General features: G+C 41.7%; 1 long non-coding RNA gene across 1 annotated transcript; it reads left to right on the forward strand.

Annotated features, from left to right (window-relative positions):
- Positions 1–5,951: 5,951 nt before the first annotated feature.
- Positions 5,952–12,318, forward strand: LOC144324965 (uncharacterized). The gene is made up of 3 exons (XR_013390278.1): positions 5,952–7,253; positions 10,185–10,296; positions 12,172–12,318. It is a non-coding gene; the product is annotated as an uncharacterized LOC144324965 (long non-coding RNA).
- Positions 12,319–14,537: the final 2,219 nt, after the last annotated feature.

Below are 14,537 nucleotides of genomic sequence, written 5' to 3' on the forward strand. Positions count from 1 at the left end.
CCCCCAGGACAACCAAACTAGGTGTCACCAGGAGAACATCCGCCACACCTGAAGCAGCTCGGGCAGGGAATCCTTGGTGCAGCGGGGAGGTCGGTACACCAAAAGGAATCCTGTACTTCCCCTATTGCCCAACTTCCAGAAAATGCACTCAGAAAACTGGGTCTTCCCAATAGGATGCCTGGTGCAAGCTAATGACTTCCTAAAAATCACTGTAAACCCCCTCCCCGCCCACATGACCTGGGTTGCTGTGCGTAAGAGAAACCTGGTGGGCAAGCAGCGGCAAGGACAGGCCCATCTGCTTCATCCAACCAAGTCTCTGTTGCCAGGTCAAGTCCTCCATCCACAATCAGGTCGTGGATGGCAGTGGTCTTATCAGTCATTGACCTGGCATTGCACAGCAGCACCTTCAGGTCAAATTACAGTACTTTGCCATCTCTTTAAAGAAAATTTCTGAATAAAATTCTGGGATAGGAAACAATCTGATTAAAAAGCAAGGCAGTGGTGGAGTGAGCATTGCCGCCCAGCTGTGGTAGTGCTTTTAAATATCCCTATAGCATATTAACAATCAGTCTGATTTAGGGAGGAAAGCCTTTTTGTTGCAGCTGCTGCTAGTACACAATTGGAAGTTAAAAACCATTGCCCATCTACTATAAATCACTCGGAGATCTTTCAGTAGATCATGTTATGCCTTCTGATCCTCCTTTGTGTAGAGTAACACTGTCACTTAAAGGTAACCTTTCTCACCCTTCCTGTGCCACTCTGTATCTGTATCTCTCTCTCTCTCTCTCCCTCTCTGTAGCATCCCAATCTCCTCCCCACTGTCTTCCTCCCTCTCTCTTACACACATACTCAACACAAACCCAAGATGCATTTGTAGAAAAGGAAGCAATTCACAGAGGAGTGGTCCAGAGCAAGAGTGGGCTAGAGTGTCTGACAGATTGCATGAAATTAGACCAAAATTTATGTGCAGCACATAGGCCAAAACTTCCTCACTACTGGTGTAAAGGAATGCATTTTTCCCCAGGGGAATCCATCCCCAGGGGAATCCATCACAATTTTAGAAACATCTATCAAGTCATACCACAACTCCCCCCCCCCCCAACTAAAAACCCAGCAAAAGAAAGAAGCTGTAACAACCGCAGACAGCAAACACATGCACATATACTTCCTGAGTTAAATTCAGTGTTAATTCAACATTTGATTCTAGATGCTGAATGAAACAAAACAGGTTTATGCTGCCTGGTCTCAAGAACTTGCTCTGAATAAAAAGGCCTATGTACTGCTGGTATTACATTTCATATTATGAGTATTTCCGCAAATGTGCACCTTTGGCGCATAGTCTCTCATAGAAGTTGGAACAGGAACAGAGAGGAGTTGCTTTCAGATGCCCAATCCTCTTGGAAACCCATCGGGAAGAGGATCAGGTCCAACTGAGCTTCACGCCTGCTCTCTCCTTGTGAGTATAACATGAGAAGGGGAACATGTTGCAGGGGTCTGTCTCCTTCCCAGTGCCTCGTTTGGAAATGGGACGGGATTGGAGGCTACAACTATAGCTTTATCAGTGCCTCAGATATTGGGGGAGCTCCATTCTGTTTGCTTTGTGACAAGCTGTGGGAGACAATTCTAGGCAGCGAATTCTTGTATCTCTTGTGTTGTCTACCACAATCTTAATGTCATGAAATTTCCCTCAGTGCAAAGACTGTGCCAGGAAGCAGGCAAAAGGGTATTTTCTTTTTAAAAGGAAAATTTATTAGAAAACAACAGACAGGGAGCAGCCTAGTTTTGCCAGTTTAGCAATAGCTGTAGTTCCTGTTCTTGTATCTACACAGCGGCTGCAAAGTGTGTTCTGGAAGCTCTTCTTCAATCACAATGCATTTTCCTGCTCATCATCTACTCAAATGGGGGAAAGGACTGTTTGCAAAGAGAAGTCCATGCATGCTGTCTCTTAAACAGAAGGGGCAGGGAGTGGCTGCTAATTCGAGGGTAAATTCCCCCATTCCTCAATTTTTTAATCAATAGTTTTATTGCAAACTTTGAAGAAGTGTAGAAATGAAAGCATAACACTCTTTTCATCCATGTATTTGACCTGGAAGTGTTGTGTTAGTTTGCTTTAAATGTGGACCCTACAAAATCTACCATCACTATGATTCTATGATTGCTCTTCAAATACTGTGTACAATTCTGGCCATCACATCTGAAAAATGACTTTGCAGATGTGGAAAAGATGCAGTAACGACCAGGGAACTGGAGCAAGTAGTCTACAAGGAAGGGTTGCAATGCTTGATGCTTTTTGTTAAGGAAAGTGATGAGTGGAGAGGGATGGGGGCACATGATAGAGGTGTATACAATTATACATATGTGGGGGTGGGGGAGTGGAGAGAGAATGAATTTTCCACTTGTCTTACCGGAACCTGGAGTCATCCAGGGGGTTGGACTGGATGACCCTTGGTGTCCCTTCTAAATCTACAATTCTATAATTCTGTGGCGCTGGATGGTGGAAGACTCAGGAAAGGCAAAAGGAAGTACTTCCTCATACAGCACCAAGGTAAACGGGGGGGGGGGGGTTTACTGCCACAACTTTAATGGCTTTAAAAGGGGATTAAATTCATGGAAGATAATGCTATCAATAGCATCTGTTAGCTCATTTGGTTAGAGCATGGTGCTGATAAAATGCTAAGGTTGTGGGTTTGGTTCCCATATGAGCCACCTGCATATTCCTGCATTGAAGGGGGTTCAAGGCTTTTATTCAGCCAGGAACTTGCCAGAACTCATTTCCAGCATCTCTCAGCTCAGCACCATTGCAATTTTAAGAGAAAAAGGAAGGTGTTCATGGTGAATTCCAGCACCTCTTTTTCTAGAAAAATAGCATTCGTTGGACTAGATTCATTCCAACTCTGATTTATAATAATGAGTCATAATAGCTCTATGCTGTTTCCAAGATCATAGGCAGTGTCCCTGAATACAATAGCAGGCATCTGATTGGCTGTTGTGGGAAGCAATATGCAGGGTGAGAAAGGATATGCACGCTATGTAAATCCTGCATGGAACAGATTGCTGCTGAAAATCTATTCAAAGTCAGAAAAAATTGCAACAACTTGGGTGTTTTTTTTAAAAAAAGGACAGGATGACACTGTAGAAAACACTGGAATGCAGTAGTTTGTCTCCCTGATAAATGAGTGAATTGCTCTTCTCAATTCCAGACTAAACAGCTGGTGTGGAAACAACCCTTAAAGGGGAATTCTTATGCCTGTTCATGGAAATGGTACAAACAAGTTATTAACATTATCCACAGGGCCTTGATGCTTCTTGCTCAGTGTCTTCTGAGAAGGCATGGAACACCCCCACCTCCCACCACCTCAGTTGCAGCAGTGTGGCAGACACACTGCTGTTAGCAATGTAATGACCAAACATTGCTGATGCTGTTAATGATTACCTAGCTTTGCAATCATTACATCATTGTAGGTTGTTAGTTTTACTGGTTTTTAGTTCAATGAAACTTGAGGAATAACAAGTAAAGTTTCACTCAGGTCTTTACCTGCAGTTGCATTCTGCCCCAGTTCCTCGTGCATCAAAAAAGGTTGTTGTTTACTTTTAACTGGCTGAATGAATGTATTTGTCAAGAACAAAAGTCATAACAAAGCATCATAAACTAAATACATAGCAATCAGTGCATCATAAAAGGCAGACGAGAACATGTTTCAATCCACATTTATTGATGTGCACTTGCTTAGCACAGGTAAAAGAAGCAGCAAAATCAAAAACATTATTATCCTTATTGTAAAGGCAAAAATCCAGCCTTTTGGAGTTCCCTTGTTAATTGTGCTGCTTGAAAGGGGATAGAACTCCTTGGTTATATATTCTTCCAAAGCAGTAGCCATTTTGCAGCAAAACCAATAGAGTCCTGTGCAGCAACTTCAAGTCTAACAACTTTATAGATGCATAATTTGGGGATGCAAATTCAAATGCAATTATATCTCTCCACTGAGAATATTGAGCTGGTATAAGAAGGTCTTGATTTTGGTCATTAACATAGTTAAAGAAAGGGGTCCACATTTCTTGGAAGGTGTCACTATTTGTTATGCCTTTAATTGCCCTCCTGCATCTGGTGAGACACTCAGACATTGCTATATCCCTTATATTATTTTCTCATATGTTCAGGGGGGTTACGTTCTGGTTCTTCCATTGCTGAGCTATTGCTAATCATGGTGCAGTCAGTAAGAGCTCAACTAGTTGGCTGTGGTGCAGGGTGGAGCCTAAGTCTACGTCCAAAGACAGTAGGACTAAGACAGGATTTGGAGAAAAGGGATTGGCCTGTAATTGCAGATATAATGGAGAATACACTATTCCAAAAGTTGTTAATATGAGGACATTCCCACCAAACATGAATAAATTAGCCAAGCTTTCCACAGCCCTTCCAACATAAAGGTGAAAGGGAGGGATTAATTTTTGCCACCCTAACAGGCATCCAGTGCCATCAGAGAACGACCTTGAGCAAGGCCTCCTGTAAGCGAGCAGAGATGGTTTTGAGTGGGATAGTGGTCCTGATATCCTCCCATTTGTGATCTTCAACTGGGTGACCTAAGTCTGATTCCCATACAGTTTGAAGGCCTCTAGCACCCCCCACTTCGTGATCTAATATTTGGGAAACAGCCCCCTTCAAGTCATCCTGCTTCATAAGGATTCAAACAAAGCAGGTATGCTAGGCCGTCTCCCCTGCACTCCAAAGAGGGTGCAAAATAATGAGCCTGGGCTACCTGAAACCAGGTAATATGAGTACCTTTTAATTTTCCTTGCAGTTCCTCTTTGGAAATTGCTTTCCCTCTGGGAAGCAGGCCACGGATTGTAGAAATGCCTATGTCCTTCAGATCCTTGAACTGTTAATATTTATCTGTGTGTCTGAAAGCTGAATGATCCAGGACCAGTGGTTCAGGGTCAGGGGCCAGTGTTTTGCTCCATGTTCTCCACACATAAGTACTGATCTACAGTAGTAAATGGATTGTCTATTTTCCTTTACCGCCTTCAAGGACAAAGGTAAGAAAGGGCGGGCTCCCATTAAGGTGTGGAAGAGACCATCTTGAGTTGAACCCCAGGGCTCCCCCTGAGCAATGGGATCAAGGATTTAATTGGAAAAGCAGCATAGTTTATTTTTTTAAAATATAATTATTATTATTTTCATTAATAAAATATAAAATATAACAACATTACAATAATCAATCAAATGCATTTGCTCCCCTGAGCTCGTGACTTCCCTCCCTCCCTTCACGCCTTTCTACTGTCAGTTTCTGTCCTTTGATACATATCAAATCCTTCTATGGTCAGATATTATTATTACACTGTGCTGCAGGATTTATGTCAGTCCTGCTAGTGTCTTCAACTTTTTACAATAGCCTCTTAAATGCTCAGTAAATTTACTCCAATCTCTCTGGAATTTCTGGTCGCCTTGGTTCTGGATCCTCACAGTCAATTTGGCCAACTCCGCATATTCAATCATCTTCATCTGCCACTCCTCAACCATTGGTAATTCTTGTAATTTCCATCTTTGGGCTAACAAAATTCTTGCCGCATTGGTGGCATACATAAATAATATTTGGTCTACTTTAGTAATCTCCTCTCCCATCAACCTGAGCAAGAATGCTATATTTTAACATATTTTTAAATGTTAAGTTAGGCACTCCCATTCCTCCTTTTGTTCTATGTGGAGAGTTTTGTTGCTTCTCCTAGATTTGTTGCCTCCTGACACAAATGCATTGAGTTTGTTTTGCCATCTCTTTAGCTGAAAGGATAGGCAAAACTTGAAGGAGAAAAAAAGAACTTAGGTAACACTGACCTTTTGACCACGGCTGTTCGCTCAAGCCAGTTAAGACTGAGCGGCTTCTGTTTCCTAAATTCTTGTTGAATGCCTTTATGCAGCCCCTATATGTTGTCTTGTGTTGTCTTGTGTTGTCTGGTGTTGAGGTACTTAAATCCTCCATGCACTATGAGATACGCATATAGTCTACATGAACAACGGAGAAGAAATCAATGAAGAAACAGCTATAAGTAATATTGTATGTCTAGTAATTGCCTTCTAAAGTGACAGATCATTTTATGACAGAGCACTTGCTTTTCCTACTATCAAAGCTAATGTTTTATCACTTTTAAAATGGCATTGTTTCCATTTCTTATGCATGGTACCCACAGACAATTTAACATGTTTTGTTTATATTTGGGTGCCTTACATTTTTTTTATAGGGATAAAAATAAATACATCTGCTTTGCTGCATCATGGACTTTCTCTGTAAACTTAAAATTCCTTCATTGTTGGTTTGAGACTGTCTTGGAATATTTAATTGCTCTCCTATGCTTTCTAGTATATTTCCTCATCAGTTTCCTTATCACAAAAGGTCGGGAGGGGGGAGCAAGTTTGTTGCACAAGAGCACTGAATCAGCATTAATTGTGTGACCTGCATTTGCCAGGATGTGATTGGATCTCACCCCAAAATAGTGACTGTCTGGAATCATTCTCAGTTTCTTACACAGAATTTTTTAATGCAGTTTAAAAGGATTTGCTACTCACAGTCTGGCCATTTGTTCCATATACTGTACCTTTAGTAAACAGGCTTTACTTGTTTTTATTCTTTTTCAAAAACTTTTTTGACCTGAGTAACAAAAGAACAATGGATGAGAAGCAAAACCTTTCTGAAACCAATTTCAATTCTCTTTAAACCTGTTTTCTGTCTTTTTATTCCACTCCTATAAGGAGTCAATTAAAATGACTGATTTAGTGTTTGCATTATGTGTGCCAACAGTGGCTACAACGAGCAAAGCCTGGAAAAGATAAATCATCCCAAAGATTTATGACTGACTAGTTCCTTAGAATTTGAGTTAACGTTAAATGTTAACTTGCTATGTTCATTTAAGGGAGTGTGGACAATGCCGGCTCCTCGTGTGCTTCTGCATAGATCTCCTGAGCCAGCCACATTCTCTTTGCTTCCTTTTTCCTACACAGGGGAGAGAGACACACGGCTGCATGAAGCACTCGGAAAGATCACAGGGGGAATCAGAAAGGTTTCCTTCTGATCATCCAGTTTGAGGGTACGCAATGAGGAGCCAGCAGTGTTCTTACCCACTTCATTTACAGCCTCTCAGACCTCCATACTGAACTTTTAAACTTTGCTTCCGGTGAAGAGGCTCTCAATGTTTTGGACTCTGCCTGGGATGGGGAGATACAGTAGGAGCGCCACCCTGTTCAAAGCAGCACACTCAGTGAAGGGGTAAGATGTTTGTTTTTCAGTCATTAGGTGGGAATAGGAATTATTGCAACACACAGCCTCCTAGAGTGATATTGGCCAGAATGACAACTATTCAGAATGGTTCTGGCAGTTTAAGTATTGAGCAATAGTTGAGAGAGCAGATGGCTGGAGCTTGAGAAGGCAAAAGAAAAAGATCCCACCCACCCCCACCCCCCAATGCTAATATGCTTGGGACAATCTCAATTGGAGTGATGAGATGTGGGCTCTTTCCACAGAAGTCACACAGTGATATGTAGCATTTATAGAGTGCTTCTGAGCACTTTCTTATCCCCAACCACCTTGTCAAGGGGAGGGGTCATGTCTTATTTCCCCTCTTTTGTGGGGTGGGTCTGAGGTTCAGAGAGAACTGTGTGCCTACACCAGATGTGTTCACAGCTGAGGTGACATTTGATCCAGGACTTCCCTGCTCACATCTCACACCATTATCAGCTCTATTCAAACCAATAGTCTGCCCCATTGCTCATGGTATGTCCAGTTATTTGTCTGTCTGAGATTCTCACTTTGTGTGCTTGAACAGCTAGAACGGGGGCCAAATTATGTTACATTAGGAGGATGTTTAAACACTTGCTTAGGATTGGGCATGTCTCCTTATTAACAAAAAGTAGTTGCAGGGTACCTTAATCTGGACCAGGACTGCTGTATGATGAGAGAAGAATTAACTCCTTCTTTTTGTGCCATTTTCCTGCTGAAAAATCTCCCAGTTAAGAAAGCAACATGCCCAGTCCTAAGCATGTGATTTAAAACTCTTGAGCAATGTAATGAACAGTTTGGTCCTGACTGGAAGAATATGTTCTTTTCTAGCATTTGAGTTCCTGTGTGTACTCACTGAAATGGCCTGAGCAGGGTGGACCTGTTTGGAAACTGTTGATCAAATGAATTTTCCCAAATAGGCAAATTTGACTAAGACCGAGAGGCCATTTTGGTGGGATCACTTACTTTTCTTTTTTTTATTGTTATTTCAAAGCAGTTTCAGAGTCTCCAAATAAAACAGAAAATTGTGCCAGTGTGTGTGCATTTATATTTTGAATCTGCACCATGTCCCCAGTTTAAATATCCTCCTCCCAAAAAGGTGATATTTAACCTTTAAGGGGATGCATATGGCCACCTTATAAGTTCAAAAACTGAATTTAATATTTTTAAACTAGATATATTTTTAATTAGTTATGCCTTATGCTGAACCTACTCTGTGCCTGCCCAAAGAAGTCAGATAATGTTGAAAATGATTTATGAGTGTGAGCTGTTGTTTTGTTGATTGTGCATAGTTGAAATGATACCAGAACAAAAATTACCAAAACATACATAAATGAAAACCAGATCATTTTTGTGTTTCAATAAAATTAGTGTATACTGAATGGCTAATATATAACAGCCGCACAATCCTGAAATCTGTGAATTAAAATCCCCACTGTAATCTACAGAAATGGAAAAGACCTCTTTTGAGAGAATCTATATTTCATTTTCTTCAGGAATGCAACAAAATACATTGTGACTGAATCCAGTTGAAAACCATGGGTCCTGGGTTAATCATAACTACATTTATTTTGATTGGGGCTATAATGGCAAGCTGTTGCATTTGTAAGGGCACAATTAGTTCTTCTTAAAGTGTATATAGCAACTATATAGCAAATGGAAATAATGATATTTCCAAATGTCAAATACGAAATGGGAAGACTAAGAGTAGATCCAGGAAATGACTTTATCACACCTTACTGCTGGGCAGAATAAATAGAGATATCCTGGTCTACCAAGTGGCTACTTGCACATCACAGTAAGCTACCATTTGGTAAATGGCAATCTGAATCCATTCTAAAGAGTGACTAACCATGTAACTTCCAAGCTATAAATCTTGTCCAAGAGATGCTTCCAATCATCCAATAGATTTCATCTCCTTGTTACACCTAAACATGCTGGTTTAAAGTGATTTTATTTGCAATATTCATTATTATTCCAAGGGGAAGCATTTCATTTCAACAGCAGTCTTCTTTCTAGGATAGATATGTAACTAGACTGGGTGACATTCTTAATTTTTCTCTGTTGCAAGTCTAAGACAATTATCCATAGAAATTGTTGTCCTTCCATCAGGAAAATGCAATTTGTCTTCCACAATAAAACACCTCCAAAATGTACAGTGAAAGGGAGCAGCACTGCATGGACATAACTCTTTCTTTCTTTCTTTAGTCTGCTCAGGCCAATCATAACAGATTTATTAGGGTCTTCAGCAGCACAGGTCAAGGATTCATGGAATTGTTGCAAAACTAGGGGCACGGGGTCTCTAGAGTGACGCACACAAGGCTATCGTGCAGTTCATCAAGGCTTTTGAAGCCTCTTGTTAGCAAACAATATTTGTTCTTTGGTGGACTTATACAGCACACACATTGAAATATGACGCCAGCAGAACCTCATCTGTTTCAACCTGGTGCCACAAAATTGATCCAACCTGAGAAAAAGAACAACCCATCTGTGTCTCAAGCTGGCAATGTGCACCCAGCCAGCTTTAGCTAGATAGCTTTAATTTAAATGGATTTTAAAGGTAGACAAATTATATGAAAGTAGTTATTATTATATAGTTACACACACAGAGTTGAAATTGAAATTATTTTTGGAAGCCAAACGTCCAACAGGGCTTCCAATTGGCTGCGGGAGCTTCCTGCAGCCAGTCAGAAGCCGCACTTTTGTTTCCGAACATTTTGGAAGTCAAATGGACTTCCAGAACGTATTCCATTTGACTTCCAAGGTACGACTGTATTATCATTGGCCACTGTAGAACCTTCCAGAACTACTTTAATCAAGTCTTGGTGGTATTTGAGGTATGCTTGGGGTCATTGTCCTGTTGGAAGGTCCAGTGACTCCAGTCTTCAGCTTTCTCACAGATGGTGTGATGTTTCCTCCTAGGCTTTTCCGATTCTTCAATGAATCCTGCCTGCCTTCCTCATGCTGCAAGTTTCCAGTACCAGAGGATGCAAAGCAGCCCCAGAGCATCACCGAGCCACCACCATGCTTCACTGTAGGTGGAGTGTTCTCTTCAGCATATGCTTCATTCTTCTTCATGCAGACATAGTGCTGATCCATGAGACCAAAAAATTCCAATTTTGTATCATTGCTCCACAGAACAGAATCCCAAACTTCTGTGGCTTATTTATTTGAGCATATTGGAGCCAACTTTTCTTGTACTTTGGGGTCAGTACATCTAGGAGTTCTTGCATGGAAACCTTCTGCATTTAGTATGCACCTTACTGTGCTCACTGAAACCTCAGTGTCTGCTGCCACCAAGTCTTGCTGCAGCTCTTTTGGAGCCACTTGAGGGGTTTTCCCAGCCTGTCTTCTCTGAAATCAGGTTTCTGCCTCAAGTGTCAGGCTGCTGCCAGCAACTCCCCTGGCTGGTTGCCCTGGAACATACAAAGACAAGGAATGTTCTTACCATCCACAGTATTTACAGAGAGAGGCTTCTTGGATAATGGCATTGTCCTAAGTGAATCTCCACCCCTGTTTCTCCCACTTCCTCATTTGTTATCCTTTCTACGGGTGCTGACAAGTGCCCTCTGTCTTTGAGATCTTTGCTCTCCCACTTTCAAGGCTTGGCGGGGGGACTGGAGTGCTTTCTGAAGACACTGTGTCCGTCAGCTGTCGCCACCCTGGTACTTCCTCTTCCTCCTCCTCTCCCATTATTTCCCAACTTTTCCCTTCCTCTGCCTCTGAGCTGTGACCTCCCTCAACCCAAACCCCTGCTGTAATTCTAAACTGTCTTCCTCTTCTCTGGAAGGTCAGGTTGGGGAGGTGGTCTCCACCATTCCTCCTCTGCCCAGTCCCTGACATGCAGATAGCTTCCTTTTTCTGCCCCATTCAGGTAGTGTAATCACTGTTCTTTTAACTTTGTACTTGTGAACTATGCTTCCAACAGTGTCTCTAGGAACATCCAGTGCCTTCACTATCTTCTTGTATCCTGCTCCTTGTTTGTGAAGGGCAATGACCTCTTCTCTTACCTTGGACCATTCTCTTGACTTAGCCATATTTCTAACATGTAACCAAATTTGACACTCAGCAAACCCCTAGTCAGTTCAGCTATTTCATGTGTTCCAGCTCAAGCACACCTGGTGCAACTAATGAAGCCCTTGATTACTTGCAACAGGTGTTCTCGAGACAACACCTGTTGTATTTGTGCTGTTGTGAGGGATTCTATTCAGGGGGTTGGATAATAGACCGGAGAAGCCAGTATAAGTTGCATTGTCAGCTGAATTTGGGTGAAACCACTTGAAATATTGAGGCATTTCAATTGATTTTGCTTGATTTGCTCATTGTAAACCGCTGAGACCTGTGGGTATATAGATAAAGGTAAAGGGACCCCTGACCATTAGGTCCAGTCATGACCAACTCTGGGGTTGCGGCGCTCATCTCACTTTATTGGCCGAGGGAGCCGGCATACAGCTTCCGGGTCATGTGGCCGGCATGACCAAGCCGCTTCTGGCGAACCAGAGCAGCACATGGAAACACCGTTTACCTTCCCGCCAGAGCGGCACCTATTTATCTACTTGCACTTTGATGTGCTTTCGAACTGCTAGGTTGGCAGGAGCAGGGACCGAGCAACGGGAGCTCACCCCGTTGCGGGGATTCGAACCGTCGACCTTATGATCGGCAAGTCCTAGGCTCTGTGGTTTAACCCACAGCGCCACCCACGTCTATGGTGGTATATAAATTCAAATAATAATAAATAACAAGTCTGTAAATATTGATAATAAACATTTGCAATGGGGATTGAATAATTTTGATTTCAACTGTATACAGAGAGTCTTACTGACAGTATCAGCAAGGAGTCAATCAAATGTATATTAAAGTAAATACAAAAGGGAAAAAAAGACTATTTTTTCCCCTTTTTGCTTCAAAGGGATCTGTATCAGCCCTCAAAACAAACCTGCCTTCAGCACAAGAAAAAACTGAAAGTCGGCAGTCAGCAATCTGTTTCCACAAAGAATGTGCTTTTACAGCAAGACCACCAACAGTGAACATGAGCCACAGACCAAGCCACAGGCTCCTAGAGCAGTGTTTCCCAACCTTGGGCCTCCAGCTGTTTTTGAACTACAATTCCCATCATCCCTGACCACTGGTCTTGCTAGCTAGGGATGATGGGAGTTGTAGTCCAAAAACAGCTGGAGGCCCAAGGTTGGGAAACACTGTCCTAGAGGAAACCAAGTAATTGGGATTGAATCTCTAATACAACTCAACATAGACTAAAGTCCCATGTTGCAAGAATCATAGCAATGGCTTTTCCTGACTATTTAGCCAATATTAAAGAATGTAATTGAGCAAGCTAAGTTGAATGTATTTCCAAATTAGGACTTCCAAAGAAGTTACAATGTTATTGGATTCATGCTTATTAGTATATCAGTGTTCAGTCTCCAGTCAAATAAAATCTATATATCAATCCTTTTGCAAAGTCTTCACTCAAAAAGAATTTAAAGCATTCATTTACTACATCATTATCAAATGAACACATATGATAGGAAATAAATAACTCAAAACAGGACATATTGCAGGGCTGTTAGTCTGACATTCAGGGCTAGTGTAGCAAGCTAAATATCCTACAAAATAAAACACTCAACTAGGCTGGGGCTCCAGCTTTAGATATAAGCATTCCTTGATGCTATTGCAGCACTGGCTGCAAATCAGTAAGAGTGGTCTAATAATTGTAGGTGCTTCAATACTAGTATTTATTCTAGGATGGGTACTCCTCATACATGCCTCCCCCCCTTTTGTTGCAAAGTCCACATGGCATCAATTGTATGAAAATACCAGCCAGTATCTTTTCTCATTTGAAGACAGATTTTGCCTTTCCATGAAAAATTACGTAAATATTTTAAAAAACCTGTTACCAATCCATTTGCAACATTAAGCCCCAGACCAGCCCCTGACAGGCATGAGAGATTTGCAGCACTAGAATAACCTAAAGAGTTAATAACCCCACAAACAGTGAGGATTGGGCCTGTTACATCTACCTCCCTGAAGCTCAGCACTGGCACCCCACAGGGATGTGTGCTGAGTCCCTACCTGTACTCAGTTGTATACATCTGACTGCATTTCATCTGATCCATCTACTGCAATTATTCAGTTTGCAGATGATGATACTACCATAATGGGTCTAATTACAGGTGGAGATGAATCAGCGTACAGGGGGGAGGTTGAAAAAGTATCTACATAGAGAATAACTTGCACCTAAATATTAGCAAGACAAAGGAGACGGTGTTGGATTTTCAGAGGAAGTGAAGGGAACTAGCCCTGTTGTATATTGGGGGGGGGGCTGTTATGTGGAGAGAGTCTCTTCCTTTAAATTCCTTGGGAGTTTACCTTAGTGAAGACCTCACTTGGAAAAACAATATAACTCAGGTGGTTAGGAAGGCCCAACAGAGACTCCATTTCTTCAAGGTCTTGTGAAAGAACAATGTTAAACCACAGTTGATGACCTCCTTCTCATATTATATCCTCTCATATTATATCACAGTGGGGTGCATTGGCTTGACAGCCACGGACAGAAAGTCTTTACAGAGGGTGGTGAGCACAGCACATGATGTCATGGGCTGTCCCCTGAGCCCGCTAGATGACATTGCAAGGGATCGATGCCTTAGGAGAGCGAGAAAAATTATCAGGGACGATTCACCTCTTTAATCTTCTACCCTCGGGCAGGAGATATAGAAGGAGAATCAGTCGTACCAACAGGCTAAAAACAGTTTCTATCCGTGGGCTGTTAGGCTGCTGAATGGAAAATAATATAGTGCAACTGACTTTCGGGGTTGGTGTGTTGTGCGACAAGCACACAGAGTGCAATGAGACTGAGTGGGTTTTTTTTGGGGGGGGGGGCTCGGTTAATTTCATTGTACACAGGTTATACATTGACAATAAAGGTATTATTATTATTTTAACAAGCCTGCAACATTTAAGGTCCTGCACCCTTTCTTTGTATATTTGAATGGCTACATAGCCGATTTCAGAAAAGGTTGTCAAAAAACAAATGTACAAAGAGAAGTGCTACTGATTATATAGAGAAAAAGTGGGGTGGGCGGGTCAAAGTATTATATTAGCAAAAAATTGAAATCTTAAAAACAAGATACTTAATAAAAAGATACATAGTTTCATAGTACTAAATAAACACCAGGAACTTCAGCAAAATACATAGACTATCTACCCCCCCCCCAAAATTCTTTACTGAATTGCTTATTGCAATAGGTTTTAAAAAAAACACCTTCCAAATTAAAGCAT

This window comes from Podarcis muralis, chromosome 12, assembly GCF_964188315.1.
Source record: "Podarcis muralis chromosome 12, rPodMur119.hap1.1, whole genome shotgun sequence".
Taxonomy (NCBI): Eukaryota; Metazoa; Chordata; class Lepidosauria; order Squamata; family Lacertidae; genus Podarcis; species Podarcis muralis.